General features: G+C 54.0%; 1 long non-coding RNA gene across 6 annotated transcripts; it reads left to right on the forward strand.

Moving 5' to 3' along the window:
* The first annotated feature begins 11,220 nt into the window (after positions 1–11,220).
* On the forward strand, positions 11,221–20,342 carry LOC311423589. 6 transcript variants are annotated; one of them, XR_014685746.1, is made up of 4 exons: positions 11,221–11,530; positions 13,007–13,160; positions 13,241–17,386; positions 17,696–20,342. It is a non-coding gene; the product is annotated as an uncharacterized lncRNA (long non-coding RNA). The 6 variants fall into 6 exon arrangements; XR_014685747.1 differs by having other exon boundaries at positions 13,241–15,504; positions 17,232–20,342; XR_014685748.1 differs by having other exon boundaries at positions 13,241–14,620; positions 15,289–20,342.
* Positions 20,343–21,326: the final 984 nt, after the last annotated feature.

Here is a 21,326-nt window from a genome sequence, read left to right on the forward strand (position 1 = left end):
TCCCTGAGCTGCCTGGGCAGACGGGCAGCAGAACCAAGCAGATGGCATGAAGCTGTTTGGGTGGTGTACGGCTGCTACTTCACACCCTTTTGAAGATGGGTTGCTGCTGGTGTCACCTTCTGAACGGCTCCACAGACGGTTTAAACCCTCTGCACCCCCAGGTGCTGTGTGAGCCCCCAGAATGCTGCAGAGGCCTGGCATGACTGTTGCAGTTAGCTGGAGGGGCCTCAGCTGGAGCCCCATGGAGGAAGATGATCCCGGGATGTATCCTCCCGGGACAACCTGCCTGGGGGCATGAGGTCTTTTATTTGGGGCTGGTGGTGCAGGGGGAGAATGGAAGGTTAAAACCAGAGGAACCAAAGAGCTGCTGCTACAAAACCGAAAAGAAAGCAGTCACAAATGTGAGCAATCAGTGGCTGGTAGCCAAACAACAATTACAGAGTGAGCCTTCCTCTGAGGCTGGGAGAGAGATGCTCTGCTTCCCACTCCGGCTGGAGAGAACCATTTGCAAATGCACATGGCTGCCGTGTCCCTGAGGACGCTGAGCACTGTGGCCCTTCTCCAGCGCCGAGGTGGCTGCATGCTGGGGTTGATGCCAAGTGCTCGGGTTGTCTGGTCAGGGATGCTCATTCAAATGATGTTGGGCAGCTGCATCCCCCTGGGCTGTGCTCACAGAGTTTGGAGACTGTGGTGGTGGCAGGAGTGCTCGGAGTATCTCGGTGATGCACAGGGGGCAGGTGCAGCCTGGCCCTGTGGGAGGTGGGTTTGGGGACAGGTGGGCACGTGGTGGGCAGATGGTCCAAAGCTGGCTGAAGATGTCCCTGTGGTGTCCCTGGGCAGCAGGACAAAGTCTCTTCTCCAACACAGACAAAGCCTCTTCCCATTGCCAGTCCATGTCGCAGCAGGAATGTACAACCTGTTTCTTGCTGATTCCTGTGCACAAATTAATCAGGAGGCACAAACCTGTGGGTCAGGGACCTGTGGCTGATCCCCAGGGATCAGCAGCACCCCTGGATGGCTTCATGCTGCTGATTTAGGAGGAGTCTGGATTTTTTTCCATTTGCTTTTAAACCCCTGAAATCTTGTAGGGACTAGTACTTCCCCTGCAAATCCCATTACAGCACCATGGAGGTATGGGGACAACGCATCCCAGCAACTCTGCACCCTGCAGCCCTTCCCATTGCAGCTCTGATCCTGATGGGGCTTTGGAACATCTGGGCAGATGAGCAAATGGCACAGGGGGTGTGAAGGGGGAGCAGAGATCCCAAGGCTGGGAAGCTGAAGGACAACGCTGCCTCTGGAGCATAACCTGTGACCAAGACACGTGTTTGGTGGGCAACACATTGGCCAGGTGAGATCCTTCCCGCTGTGTGCCGTGGGGGTCTGAGTGGGCCCTGTCAGACGGGCCAGTGTTGTGCCAGGGGGTGCAGCCCCATGCCTGGCAGCTCTTCCTCCAGCTGTTTGATGGCTGTGGCTGTGCACCAGGCTGCTGGCCATGGCCATGGGCATCCCCACTTCTCATGGGCTCCTGAGACCCAAGAGGGTCAGGGCAGGTGGAGGCATGGAGATGGGAGAGGCCAGGCCTCTGGGGAGGCTAAAACCCTCTTAGGGGGGCCGATGCCAGGCATGGAGGAGCAACAGCTCCTGGCTGAGCAGAAATGCAGTGGGGAGCAGGAAGGAGGTTTCACTTCTGCTGTCCCCATGAGGAACTGAAAACTTTTGCAGATAGACAGCAGGGAAGGGATCCAAATGTCACCTTCCCACCACTGCCACCAGTGGCAGGATGCTCCCCACGTCTCTGCAGAGTTGCCCATCCCAGGTGGAGCCATTGCTAGCACTGCTGCTTGTTGGGAGCTGCCTGTGGTCTCCCGAGCACTGCTGCTCCTCGCAGCAAGGCTTGGATTCAGGCGTGCTTGGCACGAGTCCCCTCCTGGCTGGCGTCCCTTGGCTTACGGCCCTCTAGGTACAAACCCAGCACAAGACAAGAAGGAGGAGGGCGACAAGGGATGGGGAAGGGGTCTGGCACGTTCTTACACCTCCTGCTTTCCTTTCCCAAATAGATCCCCACCCCCCGATCTCCCTGAGCATTTTTGATGCTTTCTTTATTTTTGAAGAAAGAACAGAAGGGGAGGGAAGGCAGGTGGAGCAGGGAGGGGGCACGCAGCAGGGCATGCAGGCCAGGACGTGGCAGGGAGGGAAAATGGGCAAAATGTCTGGGGGGGAAGTCTGTGACAGCATTGCTGGCCACAGGGCTGGGATCAGCTGGCGGGTTCACTTAAAGGAATTTTAATTAGCCGAAGATGGTGCTGTCAATAAAAACAAACGAGAGGCTCCATGGTGCCATGCCAGCATGATGAGCACATTATTTTTAATCTCGGGAAGTAGGCTGGGAGCAGTGTATGGCCGGGCAGTGGCACCTGGGGTGCTGGCCGAGGGGCTCCCCCTGCCCCTCTGAGCCCGGAACCTGCTGGGGCCCCATTGCAGTGGGAGGGGGCTGGGGGTGCTGCAGGGCAAGGGGTTGCAAAGGCGTCAAGGGACTGAGGGACCAGCCTGGGGAAAAGCCCAGGAGAGGGGAGTGTGTGCTAAGCCTCCTGGCTGTGAGCAGATAAACGGGGCTGAGCATCGCCAGAGCTTTGTGCTGCTGCCCTGTCCCTGCAATGGGGCTTGAGGCGGTGGAGCCATAATGCTGGGTGCAACAGGCTGCCTGCAGCCCACCAGGCATGTTGGAGCAGGGAGATTGCTTGAATCCCCTTCTTGGCAGTGCTGCCAGCAGTGGGCAGCTCCTCCTTGAGGGACTCGGAGCGGGCAGACAGCTCGGTGCACGCAGTCCCGTGTGCGCTCCTCAGCCAGTTAGAGGCCACCTGTGGAAACCAAGGGGAGACTGCTCCCCACAGCCCCTGCACTCCTCTTGCACCTGAGCACAGCGAGAGGCTTTCTGCCAGCCATGGCAAGAGGCTGTGGCCTTGCCTGGGGGATTTAGGAGCGGGGGAGCCTGCTGAACTCCTGGGGCAAGAGGAGCCATTTCTGCCTGGGACCCTGTGGGCCCAGAGGCACTTTTCTGCCTGTCGAGCCCCCGGGGGTCCAGCGCCTCTGGCATGACACTGTCACGAGCACAGGGGCTGAGCTTGGCTGCAGCACCCGGCTGCCCCATCCCCACACTGCCCGCTCCCTGCTGTGATGTTTCAGTCTAGTGGGGTTAGCGCTGAGGTTTTGGCAGGGAGGGCTAAGGATGGTGGGGTTGATTATGTCCAGTTCCCACTCATTTAATGTGATTAAATTTAATAAATAAATCAAGCCTGGAATTGCTTTTCTTTACAGCATGCACTGGAGCTTGCAGCCCATTTTTGGCCAGACCTTGCAAGCCTTGCATGGGTTTCTTTTACACCACTGGCTATTCAGAGCCAATGTCCGGGAAAGCTCGGAAAGCTCTAAGAGCCCACAAAAAAAAAAAAAAAAAAAAAAAAAAAAAAAAAAAAAAGTGACCTAGAATGTTCTTTTTTCCCTCCTCCCTTACTTGCACTCCTGTAACACTGCTGAGAAAGCAGACTGATCACAGGGAGAACGTTGGGAGGCAATGCCTGGGGACAGCAGGGTGTCCAGGTGCCATTTCCCCTCCCTGAGCCAGCAGCAAGGAACTCTGTAGCAAGTTCCCCTGTCCCCAGAAGTGGATGCCTGGATTTTTATCAATTTATTTATTTTAACTGGGAAATTGTTTTTTTCCTGCTCTGGGCAGTGCAAGGGGGGAACTTTCCACCACAAAGCCCTGTTTATCACCCACCTTAAATCCTCCCACTGTGATCTGGGGATGGCATTTCTGCCCCTTCTCTGGTTCCAAATGAAAGCAAAGGATTAAAGCACCTTCTCCTAGGCCCTGGGAATGCTGGCTGTTTCTCTGTGCCAGGGACAAAAGCAAAAGTACAAATGCAGTTTCCCCTGAAAAAGCAACTCTACAGCCAGCTGCTACATTGGATGAGCATCCTCAGTGCTGTTGGATGTAGGCTCATCCTACTGCTCTGGGCTTTGGGATCCTTTTGTTTAGAAGGTAGAGCTAATTGGGGTTAGCAGGGTGCTTGTGATGCATGCAGGGGTGTTGCAGGCTGCAGTGGCTTTGGAGGCAAAGGGCAGCATCTGGGGCATAGCTGGGGATGTTGGGAAACCTGGATTTCCACTCCTAGCTTTTAGCCACATTTCTGTGGTGCTGAGCAAGCAGGCTCATGATTCAGTTTCCTCATCTAGGTGTTGCTTCCCAGGGAATGGTGGGAAATGCCTTTAAAAAAGAGAGGTATATGTGTATTCTGCAAAAAGATGTTCTTGGAGTCAGCTGAGGACAGCCTCGACTAACTGCAGAGAGGAGAGCATGATCTTGTTTGCCTATTATGGTCCCAGTAATGCTGGGCTGACTTGCAGCTCGGGTGCAGTGAGGGCACTGGCAACGTCCACAGCCCCAGTGTCCCTATCCCCAAGGTTTCTGTTTGCTGGACCCCAACATCTTTTTTGCAGAGTGATGATATGAGAAGGCAAAGCACCATGCCAGGCTGCTACTCACCAAGGTTGCCCCCTCCTCAGACCACCCCGAAGCCCCTTGCTGGGGACAGGTGGCTGCATGCCACAGCCCACATTTGTGCTACATGTTGAGCCTGGCATGTCAATTAATGCATTGCACTCCCAGATGGCTTGGGACTGAGGGCAACCTTGGTTTCTTGCCTTTACCCCTGTAAAGGGCCACTTTGGAGAGGTGAAACAAACCCCCACAGACCCATGTGGTGCAGAGCCTCCCATCTCCTGTTGATCCTTCTGTTCCATCCCTCAAGCAGATACATGCTTCCCATGCTGCAGCAAGGGTTGAGACCCCTCCATCACCTCTCCCATCTCCTTTTTTTTTAGCTGATTCATGAAATTTCCATGCTGGCAGTGCCGTGTTGCTTTAAGCTGTTTACGCGAGCTCAGGAGGCGACAGTGCGCGGGGTATTTTTAGCTCGCTGGGTAGCAGAGCAGGATTAACATGCAGTCAGTGTTACAGACGCTGGGGCTGAATCAGTATTCCTGCACAAGCCTCTCCGTGCCAGCATCTTCCATTGAGTGTCTGAAAAACCTGAGTTTCCATGGAGACCCGGCTCCAGGGCAACCCGTTTCCTTGTAAAAAAGCAGCAGGTAGGGAGCGGGCGCGAGGCATGGCCAAGCTCCGGATCCAGAAGGCAAATGGTGGCTATAAATCCCGATCCCTTCTCATCTGGGATGCAGAGAGGAGGGCATTAGGCTGCAAAATGGTATTAAAAGGTGGATGGGTGCAAGCCAGGCTTTAAATCCTGTCCCGTCCTTCTGGTATGTGTTTTTTTAGGGTTGGATGTGTTTTTTGGGAGGATTTGCAAAGTTGGTGGTGGCTGGCAGAGGCTCTTGGTGTGGGGAGAGGGAGCAATGAGTTAAATTAGCAAATTATCTTCCTATGTAGAATGAGCAGAGACCCAGCAAAGCTGCTTGGGACCACATGTAGCTGCCCCAACAGAAGTTGAAACCATGCAGTAGAAGTGTGATGATAAAAACACAAAACAAAGCCCAGGTCTTGGAGTGGCCAACCCCATCACCAGCTCCTTGCATGGGGCTGCTGGGTCTGCAGGGGCAGACCCGTGGCAGTGTGAACATGGTGCATCTTCTGGGCAGGGCTGGCATGGATTGGTGTTCCTGGATCCAGCACTCCTGGTGAGGTCCTCGGTGCCGGTGGGCTTCATGGAGGTGGAACAGAGACCTCACAGCAAGGCCTCAGGCAGACCCAAGGTAGCAGACCCTAAGCCACCATGGCCTCTGTGACACAGTTTGGTGTTTTGGTTTTTAAACCAGCGGAGAATAGCCATGGAGGAACAAAGTTGTTCAGTTTTCAAAGCAGAGTTTTTGCTTTCCCATCTTTCACCCAGGAAAGAATTGAAATCCTGTCTGCAGAAAAACGTATTCAGTTTTTCAAAGCCTTTTTCAATAAAAGACAAATAGGTGTTTAAAACCTCATGTCCTTGAAATAAAATCCAAGTTGAAAACTTGTATTAAAAAAATGATTTTTACAGCAGCATTTTTCAGCCTGATTTATTAACATTTTTGCCCAAACAGAACACTTTTTGTGAATAGGTTTCTTTTGATCTAGAAACTGTTGTCATTGGCTTTATTTTTTTTTAATTGAAAACCACTTCCATTTTCATTAATAGCTGTTCTGCCATCCCTAGGCTGCACTCAGCATGCCTGAAACAACTCCTGTCCAATAGGTTATTCTCCAGCACTGGAAGCAACAGACACAATGGGCTCTTATCTACGCTCATGACATACTTAGACCTGCTACTGTGCAGGCTCCGTTCAGAAAATGGTGTGTTTTCCTTTTTCTGGGTAGTAAAATGGAGTAAGTCATATTTCAACCCAACTCCTTGAGTTTGTGTGGTCCTGGAAATTTTCTGTGCCCATGGAGTCAAGGAAATGTTACTAGAGGTACTCTAGCATCTGAGGCTCTTGCTTCAGCTCTTGTCACTTTTTCTTTTCTTTTTCTTTTTTTAACCTTTTTTAAAAAATTATTATTTTTTTTTTCCCACTGCTTGCCATTGATTGATATAGGACCCTCATGATGTTGTTGGGGTTGGGGTTCAGCCAGGCAGAAAGGTGAGACCCTGCTGGGTGCTGGGGTATTGTGTCACAAGGAGTCCTCTGTGTCCCTGAGGTCAGGGATTGTGTGATGGGACTGTACTCTTCCCCCTGCCAGATGCTCATGGCAACTACAGCCTTTTCTAAACCCACATCTCGAGGATGCTGCAGGAACACATACAAATGAATTCCCTCTTATCACCGCCACCCGACTGGGCCCCCTCTGTCATTAATCTTTTGTTTGTTCCTGGGGTGAGCTATTCTTAATCTTTGTTTCCTGCTCACAGAAAATTATATTTGCTCAACAGCTGGCAGGAAAATAATAATAATAATAATAAAATAAAAATGTAGCACTCCAGGTGTCTATTGACACTAATATTTTTGTAACATGCCTAAATTCTCCATCATGCAGAGAATTTTAGGGAAGAGGGGGACTTTGCTGCTCCATTCGCAATGCTGCAGCAATGGGAGGCAGGGATGGTTGGACAGGGCATGGGATGGGGTATATCAGAGAGCTGCAGGCTTGAAGACCTGTGGGAAATGCTGCTCTGTTTGCAGCACAGCATTGTGCTCTCCTTTATACAGTGGGACCACGGGAGGCTTGGCCAGGGTAAGAAGGGAGAATCCCAAGAGCACCTTGCAGTAGGGATGCTATGGTTATTTCCAGCTGGGTAAATACCGTCTCCCTCTCTCCGGTTTGCAAGGAAAGGGGAAGTCAACCATGTCCGAGCAGCTTTGGAAGGCTGCAGCAGTGTCTTACAGGGCTGGTGCCAGCATTGTCCCCTTTAAATGCTGCAAATTGTCTTGCTGAGCCCTTCTCAGTGCAGACCTCCTGTTCCCTCCCCGTGGGACCCCAATGCTCCAGCCTCTGCTTTGCATTTATAGCTGCTGGTTGCAGCTCTTTGTTATTTTCTGATGTTAATTTAAAAAAAGCAGCTGACACCATCTCACTGTTCACGGAAGGAAACTATTTAGGGACACAACCAGTGGGTTTTGGAAAACTTACCATAATGGGAGAGCTGCAGTTCCTTCCAGCCTCACATCTGCCCTGTTTCGCCTGCCAGCTCACCCAGGGCCCTGCTGAACGGAGAGATGCTAATTGGATGTTAACGGCTCTGAAAATACCTCTGCCAATTTCTGAGCAGAATAACTGGGAGTCAGCTGGACCGGGGGCTTTTCGTGCTCCCCAAGCCTTTGTCCCTCTCAGAGAAGGACGTCACATTCCGGTTTAAATGTGTCCTCAGTGCTGACTGGTGAGCCAAAAGCCAGCGTGTGCTGATGGGCTTGGCAGAGCTGAGTTTGGGGGAATAAATGTGCTTTAAGAGTCTGGGCTGAACTGGAGCAACCCCTGCAGAGCAGATGTGGGAAGCAATTAGGGAGAGACTGGAGGAGATGGGCAAGTCCTCTCCAGTCTTAGTGGTGGCTTTGATGGGGAAACCTGCTGGTCCTGTGCAGCAGAATGAGGGTTCCTGCACTGCAGAAAATGTTGGGTATAAATGGAGGATGGACAGTGAGGGCTCCCCTTGATGTCCCCCACCCTCTGCTAAAGCCCTGGTCGTGGGGCTGCTGCTCGGCTTGCAGGCAGTGTCCACTATCCCATAATTGCAGTTCATAATTTGGGGCTTCTAAATTTGTCTCTTTTTGGGTGGGAGGTGTACAGAGGACGGTATATGGTGGGGAAGGAGGATGGGGAGAGTTTTGCTCTCTGGCTCCATTGTCTGATCAAGGCGAGCTTGACAAAGCAAGGCTTCCTGTCCCTCTGGGGTTGCCCAGGTGTTACTGCAGTCAACGAGCCTCTGCGGTAAAACAGCCTGGTTTGGTCCTAAAGATGTTTTTCTCTCTCTCCATTTAGAACAGCTTTGTGTTGCAACAAAAAGCCATGCCAGCAGGAGGGAAGTGATGAGCATGTGAGGACTCAGCTCTCAAAGCCACACAGTGTGTATGGGTCAGGACTCACTTCTGTACCCTCTGATGGAGCAGCATGGGGCCGGGACACTGCAGAGGGACCTGCTGGTGGCTGGGGAGGGCAGAGGGTGGGCAGCAGCCAGGAGGGAGCCACTGCCCACGGCGTTAGTGGGAGCTCTGGGCACTTGGGGAGGAGCCTGTGCCAAGGATGCTGCTCTTGGCAAATCGATGCAAATCCCCTTGTGTCTGCTGCAGAGCTGGCACTGCCCTGGCAGGCTCAGGGCAACAGGCTGGGCAGGATCGTGGCAGGCCAGCAGGGATGAGTTGACATGTGGGTGATGAGCTGGCTCACATGTCCCTGAGGTGCCTGGGTCCCTCCTTGCTGCCATGCTCCCTCCTTGCCAGCTCAGATAGGCAATCCTAAAGAGGTGCATCCCCGACTTCCACAACAAGTAGCTGAGCCATGGAGGGACACTCTTCTGCCTCTTGTGGCCATGGTCCCTGACCAAAACCTCACCAGGTGAAAGGAAAAAGAGAAGCTTCCTAATCAGCCCCATCACCTTTGCTCCTGGCTCCTCTCCCCACACTTCCTTGCTGCTTTTGTGCTCCAGGTGTCCAGAGAGCAGAACAAAACTCTCTCTGACTCTCCTACCTCCCCAGCAGGTACCTTCCAGCCCACCCTACCCCATGTTCCACCTCCGTGCCCCATTGCTAATTGCATCTCAGTAGCTTCCCAAGGACTGTTTTCTGTTTTCTTCCCCGTGGAGGATACAGCTGGATGGGTTTCTCCTGGCCTGATTGAAATTCGGATCAGCGGCAGTGAGGCAGCCGTGCTGGCTATCAGCCCTGCTCATCACCACCCGCAGCCACCGTTCAAAGCAGCTGCTCTGCACAGATCCAACACCGAGCCTCTTCCCCAGACCCCCGTAGCCTCGACTGAGCAACCCGCCAGGGCTGGGGGGGGGCTAATTAGGGTAATGGTGGAGAAAATTGCTGGGGGGAGATGGGAATAATTCAGCCACATTTGGCACAAGCTCACTGAACCCAAGGCAGGCTCATGGACACAGATGGGAGGGCAGAAAGGGGCTGCAAACCCCCAGCCCTGGCTTCTGCCATCAATGCACTTTTTAGCTGAGGGCACCTCACTGAACTCCCCGACTCAGCTTTTAAATCCCAAATCAAGGCTGCTAGCCCTTCAGACCATGCTCTGCACCTCCAGAAGGCTGCATTGGCTTTTTCCTTGGATTATTATTATTTCTGTGATTAGAAGAGACCATTGTGTTCAGCCACTTTGACTTCCTGCATTAGACAGGCCATGAAATGCTGTGTGGTGCTAAGCTTTATTATTAGCGTTTATTACTGTGGAGGGAACGAGCACAGAAAGCACAACTCCATGGGTGGGTAGCTTTTTAAAGCAATCACCTACGGCCATGCAACCTCTTATGAAAAGTCTCTGCATAACCGAGATGGATTTGTTATGTGCATAGGGGATGTGGGTAATTATAGGAAAATCTCTGTCTCTTGACAGATACGATCCCGCTGTGTTTGTTCTGGAAATTACGGGGGTTGGTGCAATTGTTGTGGGTGTTTTCCCCCTCTCAGGGTTGCAGGAGGGGATGGTGGTGGTCGATGATGCTGGCCTGGAACAGGGCTAGCTGCCTGGCTCTCCTGGTGAGCGAAGGGAGCCGTGCTGGGTTAATACCCTGGTAGGAAACAGCAGTGCTGAACACCAAATGCTTGATGATAGCTTTGCTGATTATCCTCCGTGTTCACCAGTGGGCCCTGGCGATGGTTTCGGCTCAGATCTGCCTTCCCACCCCAGCTGGCCCTTGCGGCCCAGGGGAGCTGGGATGTTTCAGCCCTGGAAGCTCCAGCCTAGGCAGGACCTCACCATGAAAGGGGCTCGGAGGGCACAAGATGGGACCTGCATGGCTGAAGCTTGAGCAGGCTTTGGTTGGGGGTGGAAGACCCTGAGATGGGGAAGAGCTGGGAGCGCAATGAAGCCTTGGGCAGATCACAGCTTGAATGGGAGTTTTGGAAGGGATTAGTGGGTATGTTGCCCGTTGGGCTGACCTCAAAGAACAGAACAGGTGAAGGAAGGGATTTAGCATGGTGCAGCACAGGGGCTGCAGTCCCTTTGGTCTCCATCCATCCCTTCTTCCTCTCAACAGCCTCCCCACCACAGCTGGTTCATCCTCAAATCTGCCTACGTAGTCTCTCTATCCCCACTACTGCAGGACAGATTCTGTCCCTACAGTCCTTGGGGCACAAGCTCTGGGTGGCCATGCTACCACCTCTAACCACCCTCATACCTGCTGCCAGCCAAACCAACCCCTCCAGGTGAAGATCTCCAGGGTTTCTGTATTCCAAACTGAGCTGCAAAAGGGCTTGGGGGATGTTGACTGTTGCTGCACCTGGATTTTTTTTTTCTCCCTCCCACACAGTGAAGCTCAGGAAGGATGACAGGACCCAAGGAGCCTTTAGGACTGGATCCAGCCCCGTTGGATCCTGACACTGGGGACCTTACCTGCTGCTGAAGAAAGGTTGAAGGAAGGGGAGGGGGAGGGAAAGGAGAACAGCCTGAACTCATCAAGGCATTCACAGCCTGGCTTCCCTCCTCTCTGATTTTGTTTAAATTAAGCCATCTGCCCACATTAAATGGTAAATTATCTCAGCTGCTGCCTGTCTCCCTGTGGGGAAAGCGGCTGGAGGAGGAGGGGAGAGAAGGGGGGTAAAGGCTGCAGAGCTGCCCCCTGACTGGGATCTGGGGTGTGTGATGCTCTCGTAGAGGTTTGTGCCACCTCCTCTTCCATGTGCTGGAGGTCAGCCCCTAGCAACCTGGAGCTGGTCACCTTGATGTGGTCACAGCCCTTCTCCACTGTCCTTGGTGAAGAAGTAGGAAATGGTCCTTAATCCAGCTGATGGAGGAGAGCGAGTTGCAGTGCGACCGCCCTCAGCTCACGTCCTTGGGAGTCCTTCTCTGGGTGGCAGCACAGCGCCTGCCTGAGTGGTGAGCTGAGAGCCCTCGCCATGAATCTTTGGCTCAGAGTGATGAAGGCATCCAGTGTACCGGGACGGAGGCAGCAGGGCTGCCAAGGGGAATGACCAAGACAGGACCTGGTTTTGGTCAGCTTGCATGCTTGTTTTTTTTGCAAGCGGCACCCGCAAATGGACGGCTTTTCACCGTGTTGTTGATCTGGGCAAGACCCTTCTGGTCCTCTGGGCATGTCTACAGAGATGAAGCCTCTCTGGGTGCTGAGGTGCTGGGTGGGCTCCACCTCCCCTTGGGCAGCTTGGAGCCAATCTCACACCCTGCAGTGGGGTTGCAGTGATGGATATGGCTTTAAACCAGTCCCCTCTGCTCCTGTCCATGCTGGGTGGTGGCAATGTCACCTCCCAGCAATGTGCACATCTGCCACCTCCCCACAATGTGGTGCACAGTGCTTCATCAGCATCCCAGAAAGAGCCATGTAACTGGTTGGGTGCAGAAAGGATGTAGGTTATCATGCTAGCTCCTCGCTGAGACCCAGCTCTTGTCATTGCTGTACTGTGGTGTGCAGTCTTTGAGCAGGTCCCCAGGGTGGTGCTAGGGACATGTGGGTGGCTGGGCACAGCTCGCCATGAGCCATCCTCTGACCCCAGCACCCTGCAGATGACAGAAGTGGGCAAGAAGGAAAAGTAATGTGAGGTAGAGGGGACAGTGAGGGCTCTGAACTGCCCTGTTTTACAGCCTACATACTTGGGTTTCCCTCGGGAGCCAGAGAAGGGATGCAGTGGGGTGCTGGCACTTCAGGGAAAGTCCTCCCTGCTCTGCAGTGCCCCAGCTGAGGTTGTGTCTCCAGTACTGCTCTATGGGTTGTTCCCACAGAGTTCCTGTGTCCTGCAGAGCTCCATCCCGCCATGCCCCCAAATGCTGCTGTTAGGCAACAGCAACCTCTGGTTCCTCTGAAATGTAAAGGGTGACAGCATCATGCACAATATTCTGCTGTCCCTCACTTAAAACTGAGTAAACAGTGAAGGAGACCATTTTCTCCCTCTGTCATTCCATCACTTGGCCTCCTGCAGCAACACTGTTGAAGCACGGCTGGAGCCAGGACGAGACAGTGCAGGTCTGCTCTGTGCTGCGTGCCCGGGTCTAGCTTGCAGAAGCTCAGGGTGTCCTGGACCTGCACCAAGAGCATCTGCAAGCAATTCTGTCACAGAAGCTCTTGGCAGGCAGCTGCAGCCATCCTGGCTGGTCCGTGGGCATAGCCCGGGGATGTCCCAGCCTCAGCAGCAGTACTGGGGCTGCCTAGCTCTCAGCAGTGGGGAAGCAGAGTGGTTAGGTCTTGTGTGCAGGTCATGGCAGAAGATTTTTCTCACTTTGTGTAACATGTAGTGAAGCTGTAGGGTCTCCTCTCCTCATCTCAGTGGTCTCCTGGGGTCAGGCTCCCCCTCCAAGAAGTGTTTCAGGGCATCTCAGCCCATTCGTACTTGTTCTCATCAGGTGTGCTGGGTTGTATGTAGTATGTGGATGCTGCTGAGCTCCTAAGAGAGAAGGATCCTGGATCTGTCTTGTGCTGAAATGTGGATGCAACAGTTTGTGAAGCATCTCCAAGACTGAATGCACAAGAGGACTTTCAAAGGACCTGTGGTAAGAAGTAAGCCATGCAGTTTCTCCTGTTCACAGCTCCTATGTCCCATCTCTCAGCCATTATTTTTGATTTTTTTTTTTTTCCAGCAAGCAGACAAATATTTGCAGCAGCTCAAGTCTGCCTTTGACTGAGGTGTGAGAAACAACTATAGTGCCAAACTCCTGAATGTGTAGCAAGCACCCAAGGAGAAACAGGCTGCACCAAATCACGCAATGTAGCTTGCCATGAATGCACTGTGAGTGTCAGCAGCGGTTATTGCATCTCGGCAGAGTGATGGTAACTTGATTACTGGCAGCCTCTACCCCCGAGGTCATTAAGCACCAGGGAAAAGCAACTAGAGTCTCATAAAGCTTTCTGGAGAGATTTGGATCAAAACCTAAGCTCTGAGTGTCCTTGGGCTGTGAGATGTCTGTTCCCATGTCCATGCTCCTCCACGTGCCTTGTGGGATGGTTTGGGGGAGTCTGTGAGAAGTCCAGGCTGGACCCTGATGGTTAAATCTTACTGGTGAAACGCAGGCTTCAGAATGAGGCTGCTCACTCAGGATGGTCCAGATGTGGGTTAAATCCTGCTTCAGGCTCAGGGAGTTAGATTCCCTCCCTGCTTTACTACCTGCTCTTGTCTGCATTTCCCACAGGGAGCCTGGTCAGTCTGTGCCTCGCAGGCTGGAGGCACCTGGAAGTGCCTGAGCAGCAAGGGAACTGCTGGAAGAAAGCAAATGGCAGGCTCCATGTGAGGAAATTTGGGAGGGAAGACAGCAATAGAGAGTCAGTGAGAGAGAACAGAGGAGGAATATTTCTCCCTTTTCTGCTGGAAGCCATCAGGCAACCCTGCTGCTTCCACTAAACCCACCCAAAGGAGTCAGGCAAAAATCTAAGAAACGCACAAACTGAAACAGTCGGGGAAAGGGGAGGGAGGGGTAGAGCTCAATGCTGGAGTTAATGGCCTGTGAACAGGACTGATGGCATGGGCCATGGGCAGAGCCTGAAGGGCAAATCACACCTGCAGGGAAGATGAACAAGCATTTGCCTGCGATGAACAAGGGCAACTTCTCAAGGGCACCAGCAGGAGGATGGGGCAGGGGACTGCCATGGGGCTGAAAGGGTTAAACAAATAGTTCCTTGGCTTTTTCACTCATTTGTATGCCTCTCCTGGCAGCATTTAGGTGTAATAAATCCACATGTGTGTGAGTGCACACCCAGTGCCCTTCCCCTGAGGGCTGCCTCAGAAAATAACCTCTTCCAGCTGCAGGGCCGGGAGGCACCGGGGCCCCCCAGCCGCAGGGCCGGGTGATTACCCCCAGGTGTCCGATGGGGGAACTGGGACGCAGAGCAGTGAAATGGCTTGGGCTGGGTGGAAAGAAAGCCAGTGGTGGGGCTGCGGGCAGGGCTGCAAGTGGAGCGTGCCAGGATGTATTTGCTTTTGAGCGTGGGCTGAAGGCTGGCCCCAGCACCAGGACTGCACGCAGGTCTCGCACTGAGTGGTTGGGTTTCCTCTCCTCTCAGATCAGAGAGGGGCCGAAAGCCCCTTGCATACCTGGGCAGGGCTGCAGAGGGGTTTTTCACCCTGGTTGCTCTGGGCTGGAGCAGACCCGGGTGCTGTTCTCTCTCAGCTCTGTCTGCTCATTTTTGGACTGGCTTTTGTCTGCACTCGGCCAGGCTCCTTGTCGCCCAGACAGGAGAGATGAAAATGAGCTCTCATCCTCTGCAGAGGAGATCAGGGAGAGAGACAGAGGAAAAGTGAGGGAGATTAAGCAGAAATAGCTTCAGGGGTCATTTAAAAATATCCCCATGACTCCCTTAAATATATATTTAGCAAGAATTCATAGTCCATGGCTGAGGGAGCTCCAGGCACCAAATGTACAGAACGTTTTTTGATGAAGACCCATGGGATCCAGTGCAGGTTGGAGGGATGGAGGCTGCTGGGGTGGAAGAGGGGGAGACGTGGGGCAGAGGTGGCAAGGTGGCTCCCAGCCACCTCCCCGTGCCTGTCAACTGCCTCGATGCAGCATGCAGCCACGTGCTGGTCCTTTGGGGCTTCCGAAACAAGGTCATCTTCCTTCAGGGTCCATCAGCAGGCCACATCCAGGGCACCTGCTGTGTAACCACCCAGTCCATCGCAGTTTTCCTCCCCCAGGAGTAACTGCCTGCCTGAGAGCTGTCCATCTTTGCTCCTTGGGCCACAGCGGCTGGGAATGGCCACAGAGGTACAGGGCTGAGCCTGGCCCTTCTGGAAGGGAACCAATGGAGCTGCTGGTGGACCAGGAGAGGTGGACGTGCATGGGATTGAAATGGTCCTGAAATGCCTTCAAGGAGAGAGACAAGCGCTCAGCATGGTTCCCCCAGGAGGACGGTATGAAGCTGCTGCAGGGCTGATGCGTGGCAGGTGACACACTGGGACAGCTGGGAGCAGCACAATGTGCTTTGCTTCAGCTCGCCCACTGGCTCTGAGATCCCAAAGTGTTTTTCAGTCCCCAGTGCTTCAGGAGTAGGAAGGTCCCCTTGTTCCTAGGAGCATCTTGGGCTGAAGGAAGGATAAAATCCCAGGTCTGCCCCAGGGCTGCGTGATCTGCCAGAGCCCATGAATTATTCACTGCTCCTCCAAGTTGCAGAGGATCCCGTTACGCTGTGCAAAAGGGTCTCCTTGAGCAGCAAAGCCTTGCCCACAGCTGCCAGCTTGGAAGCCCAAGGGCTGGAGGGAACTCAGCTCACACCTTCCTTCCTCAGGGCCAGCACTGCTCCAATAGCAAAGTCAGGCAGGCTTTTGATTTCAGGGCTCTGCCTGAAGGTTGGTGGGTGTCTCCTTACACCCCTGCTTTATTGATTGTCTCCTGCCTGAGTTCCCACCCTATTCAGATTGTAACAGCTCCCTGCCAGCCTCTAATTTATTTTAATTGCCATCTTTCCTTCCCACTAACAGCGTAGAGGCACAACAAACCTGTGCTGGAGTACATGAACTGGGAGGTGCTGGGGGCATTTTGGTGATTTTGAGGGAACTATCTCGGTTGGAGAATCTTCTTTCCCCACCTGTCTAGCACAGGAAAAGCCCTCTCTGAAAACCCATAGCATGGGAAAACCGAGGCACAGGCAGTGCTTAGGAGGAGGTGGGAACCAGTCCCTGGGTGACAGTGAAGAGAAACCAGCATCAGGCTGCCCATGCGTAGCACGGGCTGGGGAAGGAGGATAAATGGAAACAAAGTCTGCGTTTTGTGGTCAGCATGTGTCCTCATACTGGAGGGCTCCCTGGCACCTTCTGGCCTCCTCGCCTGCTGCAGGGGTGATGCCTTTCAGCACAACACCATTTTTGCTTGGGAAGGTGTCAGAGGGAGGAACATTTTGTGAAGATTTGTGCTTTCAACTGTATGCCTGTAGAAAGAGGTGCTGTGAAGGGATAGGCCGTGCTAGAGCAGAGGACATGCTGCTCGGCACGCTGCTCTCCACTCCCACCTGTGGAGCGTGGCGCGGGGAAGATATGACACAGAGCACCCCTGAGACTGTAGAGATGGGTGACTTTTGCATGTGTGTGGCAGTGTTTGGCACTATGGAGAATGAGGTAAGGATGCTTACGAGGGTGGAGGAGAGGTGTGAGGTGCCTGGATGCAGGCTGGCTCACAGGGCCATCTCTGTGGTCCCCTCATGCAGGTGCTGGGCTCTGCAAGCTGCTGCTCAGCTCATCCCTTCCCAGCTGCTTGTGCAAAGGGTTGAGAATTACCTTCTGCCACAGGCTGTGTCTGCACTTTCCACCCTACTGGGACAGCAGGGAAAGGCCACAGGTCCCAGCAGTTCAGAGCAGGGCTGGCTTTCCACAGCATCCCTTTGCACTGCTTCTCCTTCCACAGCAAGCCACTCATCCTGCAAGCACGTCACACTTGGTGGTGACATTATAGCTCGCAGCAGGGGTGGGGGCCTCCCCTGTCCCTATCCAAGAGGAGTCCTCCCCTGCCCAAATTCCCAAAAGGCGCCTGACAGCCCTGGCTGAAACTGAGCCAGATCTCTGGTGTTTGGGGCATCTTGGGGCCCCGGGATGATGTGAAGTCCTCCTCATCTGGAGCTGCCACCTGTTTGCTGTCTGCCCAGCAGAACACAGCTTGTGCAAAGCTGCTGCAGTGCTGGCTCATTGTGTCGCGGCGTGGCAGCGTGTTACCGTGCAGTGACATGGCAATGGCTGGAGCAGAGGACCCAGTGCTTAAAGATGCCAGGAGAGTGATGAGTCTCATCTCTTGGCGTGGGTGCAGGTACATTGAGTTCTTCTGGGATGGGTACCCAACATCTGGTGCCTCCATTCCGTATGGACATTGGTGTCCAGAGGAGGGGGGTTGTCCCCAGCATGTCCCTGAGGAGGGCAGCTGGGGACAGGGAAGGGCAGGAGGCCAAGAGCACAGAGGAGCCCCAGCTGCTCGAGACTTTGTAATGCTGAATGCTGACGGGTGTCCTCTGGGCACTGGGCTTTGGTGCAGGATGTGGCCCTGGCTCCCTGATGCTGCCTGAATCCTCTCTCTACTTTGGGGTTTATTCTTCCCTTTCCATTAATCTCCGATTATTAGGTGGAAAGTGAACAATTACTGTGCTAATGGCTCCATAAATTCCTTCATTACTAATTAAACCCGCGCAGCGGAGGAAAAGCAACGAAACAGGGTGGAGAAGGGACGGGGAACGGATCCGGCCGGCAATTCCTGGGCTGCCGCTGCCCTCTGCCGGCAGCGGGGCTGGACTGGGGAGCAGTGGGGTGCCCAGGGACGCTCGAAGATGCTGCTAGGTCTGGGGCATGGAGGGGGACACCTTGCCTGGGGAGCTGCTGCAAAAGCTGTCCGCAGAGGCCGCGAGGTGGTGCCGAGCTGGGCTGAAGCACGGGGAAGAGAGTTTGGCTTTAGCTGGGCAGTTATCAGGTCTCCTGATTGATTTTGGCGCTGAGCTGCACAGGGAGGAAAATCAGGGAATGAGGGACCAGTCCCCACAGGGACCATTCCCCATCGAGCACACCAGCACAAACCAGGAATAAAGCCCAGGCCTGAGGGCTGAGATGTTCACAGGGACTGTCACCACTTGGCGCAACAGGAGAACTGAGCCAAGAGCTGGGGCAGGTTGAGGACTCTTGAACTCGCCCCCATCTCCACGCTGGCTCCCCAAGAGGCTGCAAGCAAACCCCAGGCACCTCTTTTTCAGCTGAAGGAAGGAGCCCTCTCTCTCCTGGATTTCCTTGAGGTGCTGGGAGCTGCCTTGCAGTTTGCTGCCAAACCTCACTATGATCCTGCAAGGTGGACGTTCTCCAGCTTTTTTTTTGCTGCTGGCGAAGGCAGAGACCATCATGAGAACTGCAGTGACTGTGTGGGGGAAGCTTTTGCCTCCCTTTTGTGGTGCTGAGGGTCAGGGTGCAAGCCAGCTTGCTTTTGCGCTGGCAGGAGCTCCTGGGATGGCTCTTGTAGCCTCACCTAAGTGAAGCTAATGTATTTTGACATTTCTAATGGCCAGCTGGGATGCAAGTGCATCTCCAGGAAGAAAAGCAGCTTGCCTCAATGCAAAACTGCCAACAAGCAGTCACCTCCCCAGCTGAGATGCTCGCATGTCTTCAGCCCACATCAATCAGGCTGTGGGGCTCAGCAGCCTGATGGGAGCCCTCTTTGCCACTCCTCCATCAGGCTCACTGGCTCCTCTGCTGTCATCTCCATCCAGGCTTTAAGGAGGAGTCAAACACTTAAGCTCTAGAGAGAGGTTTCTGCAGAAAACAGCAAGTTTCTCCGGTTCTGCAACACCCAAGTATCGTCCAGGATGAGCCCAGCTTGACAGGACCTCGATGCCCAACTCCCACTGACACCAAATGTAATTAGACGTCTCTATCTAGGCCAGGGGCTCAAGGGCCATCTGGCTCCTTAATTATTCATACACGTAAATAAATGCAGACAGAGTGCTTGTTATCTAGCCTGGGCCTGGGGAGCGATTCCTGCTTATGCAGGACCATTTCTTGGGTCTGACAAATCGTGCTTTCCTCCAGAGCTCATTTTGGTTGCTGCGTTGCCTTTCCCCACTGCCAAAACCCTCTTCCAAATGCACCAGTGCTGCCAAACTGCACGTTAGACAGGTCTGCGTCTGCTGCTGGCTGATGCAGAGGTGGAAAAACTCTGGAGATGTCTCTGCTTGGAAGGAGCAGGCTTGGAGGACAGAAATCAGATGAAATGCCTGTCAGGAGAGCCTGTCCCTTCAGCGATGTGGCCCAGTGCTCCTCCAAGGTGTCTCTTAAACTGTGACTTATCAGCTGTGGAATTTTAATTTGGGTTTCGCTCGCAACCTGAGGCACCACAAGGAAACAGTTAGAACCTCAGCAGATAGAAGTCTCTATCGCTAGTTGTTTAAAGTGATGCATTTCCTCTCAAGCCTGTGGAGCTGTGCCAGGTTTTACCAGATGTAGCCTCAAAGGTGCAGCTGAAATATGTCAATATAAGATTTTCCCCGTATTTTTTATTGTGACTGGCCAAGGAGTGCTTCCTCTGCTCTGACAGACGCCATGGGATGCACGGGAGAGGTACTGGCAGGGAGGGTACCTGCATGGAACATGGGTGCGTCTGTTCCAAAACAAGGTGATGTTTCTTTTTATTTCAAACTGTGATAATCTGTTCCCCAAAGCATGCTGTGCCAGACAAGGTCTCCTTCCTGAGGCAATCCTACCCCAGGCTCCAGAATCCTTTCCAGCAACACCGGCCTTGGAAGCGAGGCATTTCTGTAAAACGGTAACACCCTGACAGAACAGTGATTTTTCTATCGGAAAAAAAGTGGCCGTGTTTTATCCTTCTCATGTGTCTCCCCAGGAAAGCTGCACGGATCAGATGAGCAGCAGTTGCGATAAGCCTGTCTGCCAGGCTCCTGGCCCATTCTCTGTGTCTCACTCACCCACTGCTCTTCTGTGCCTGTGGTGCTACCCCTCCCTCACATACCTTTGTATCACTTCATCTGGCTGCCCACATCCACATAATTGTGTCTGTCTCCCATACAGTCTACAATAATTATATCCACATGAGCTATCTCCGGTATCATTGTGGGTCTGTCTCCAATACGCCTGTTAGGTTAACTCAGTGTTGTTACATAGGAGGAACTTGTTTTTTAAAGCTCAACATACATTTCAAACACAATTTCTTTCACTCCTAGGTCTATATTTAGATATCAGCTATTTACCCACCATTCAAAACCCACCCACGGTTTTGGGAGCCTCTGTGTACCATCTCTGTCAGAAGGAGATGAGGTGACAGGGAGAAATGCAGCCTAATGGACTGCTATTAAAAAGTCTGATTCGATTCTCCCTCTGTTAGATTAAGACGTTCCTGGGGAGAGATCTGATTTCCACGGGTGGCACAGCTGCAGGGACATCTCAGTCAGAGGCAGCGCAAGGGAACATTGTGCTTTCTGCTCTCATTTCAAACCACTTACTGTGATTACAAAACATGGCTGGGGCGGCAGGGGGGGGCCATAGCCTCGTTGGGTTAAATGCAGCTCTTCCCCCTGCAGCGTCCTTGTGGGGTTCTGTTCCTCTGACACGTCTGCATTGCCAAGCGAGGTCTGATGGCAGTGGCCAGCAGGGATAATGCCCCAGCACGGCACGAGGAGGGTCACAGGGAACGCTAAACGGGGGTGCGGGGCTGGCTCTCGGCGCAGCGGCACGCAGGCAGCGTTCCCGCGGCCGGCAGCAGGGCCGCTCTGCCGCGGCTCCCTCCCCCTTCGGGGCCTTTTCGCTCCCGCCCCGCACTCGGCGTGGGGACGGCAAAGAGGGGCCCGCCCGCCCCAGCGGCGAGGAGCGGCGCTGCCGCTGCCCCGGGGGGCCGCCTCCCCCCGACACGGGGCTCCCAACGGCTCCCAGCCCCTGCGGGGCCTTCCTCCCGCCCTCAGCCCCCTTCCAGCTGCGCGCGGCCCGCGGGAACCAGGCCCGGCCCCGCTGTCCCCCGCGGCCCCGCGAGGCCCCACCGCTGCGGGCGCACGGAGCCGCCCCGCCCGGCGCCTGCCGAGCCCTCCTGCCGGGATCCCGCCCCCCTCCGAGCAAAGACCAATCAGAGCCTGAGAGCGCCTGACTGACCGCCGCCTAGCCTATCCGCAAGCTCTCTTGCCGCGCCCAATCGGATGCCCGAGGAGGTTTTCTCGCCCAATGGTAAACGAAGGGCGGGGCGTGAGCCGCAGCCCGCGCTTCTTCGGGAG

This window comes from Aythya ferina, assembly GCF_964211825.1.
Source record: "Aythya ferina genome assembly, chromosome: 25".
In the NCBI taxonomy this organism is placed as follows: Eukaryota; Metazoa; Chordata; class Aves; order Anseriformes; family Anatidae; genus Aythya; species Aythya ferina.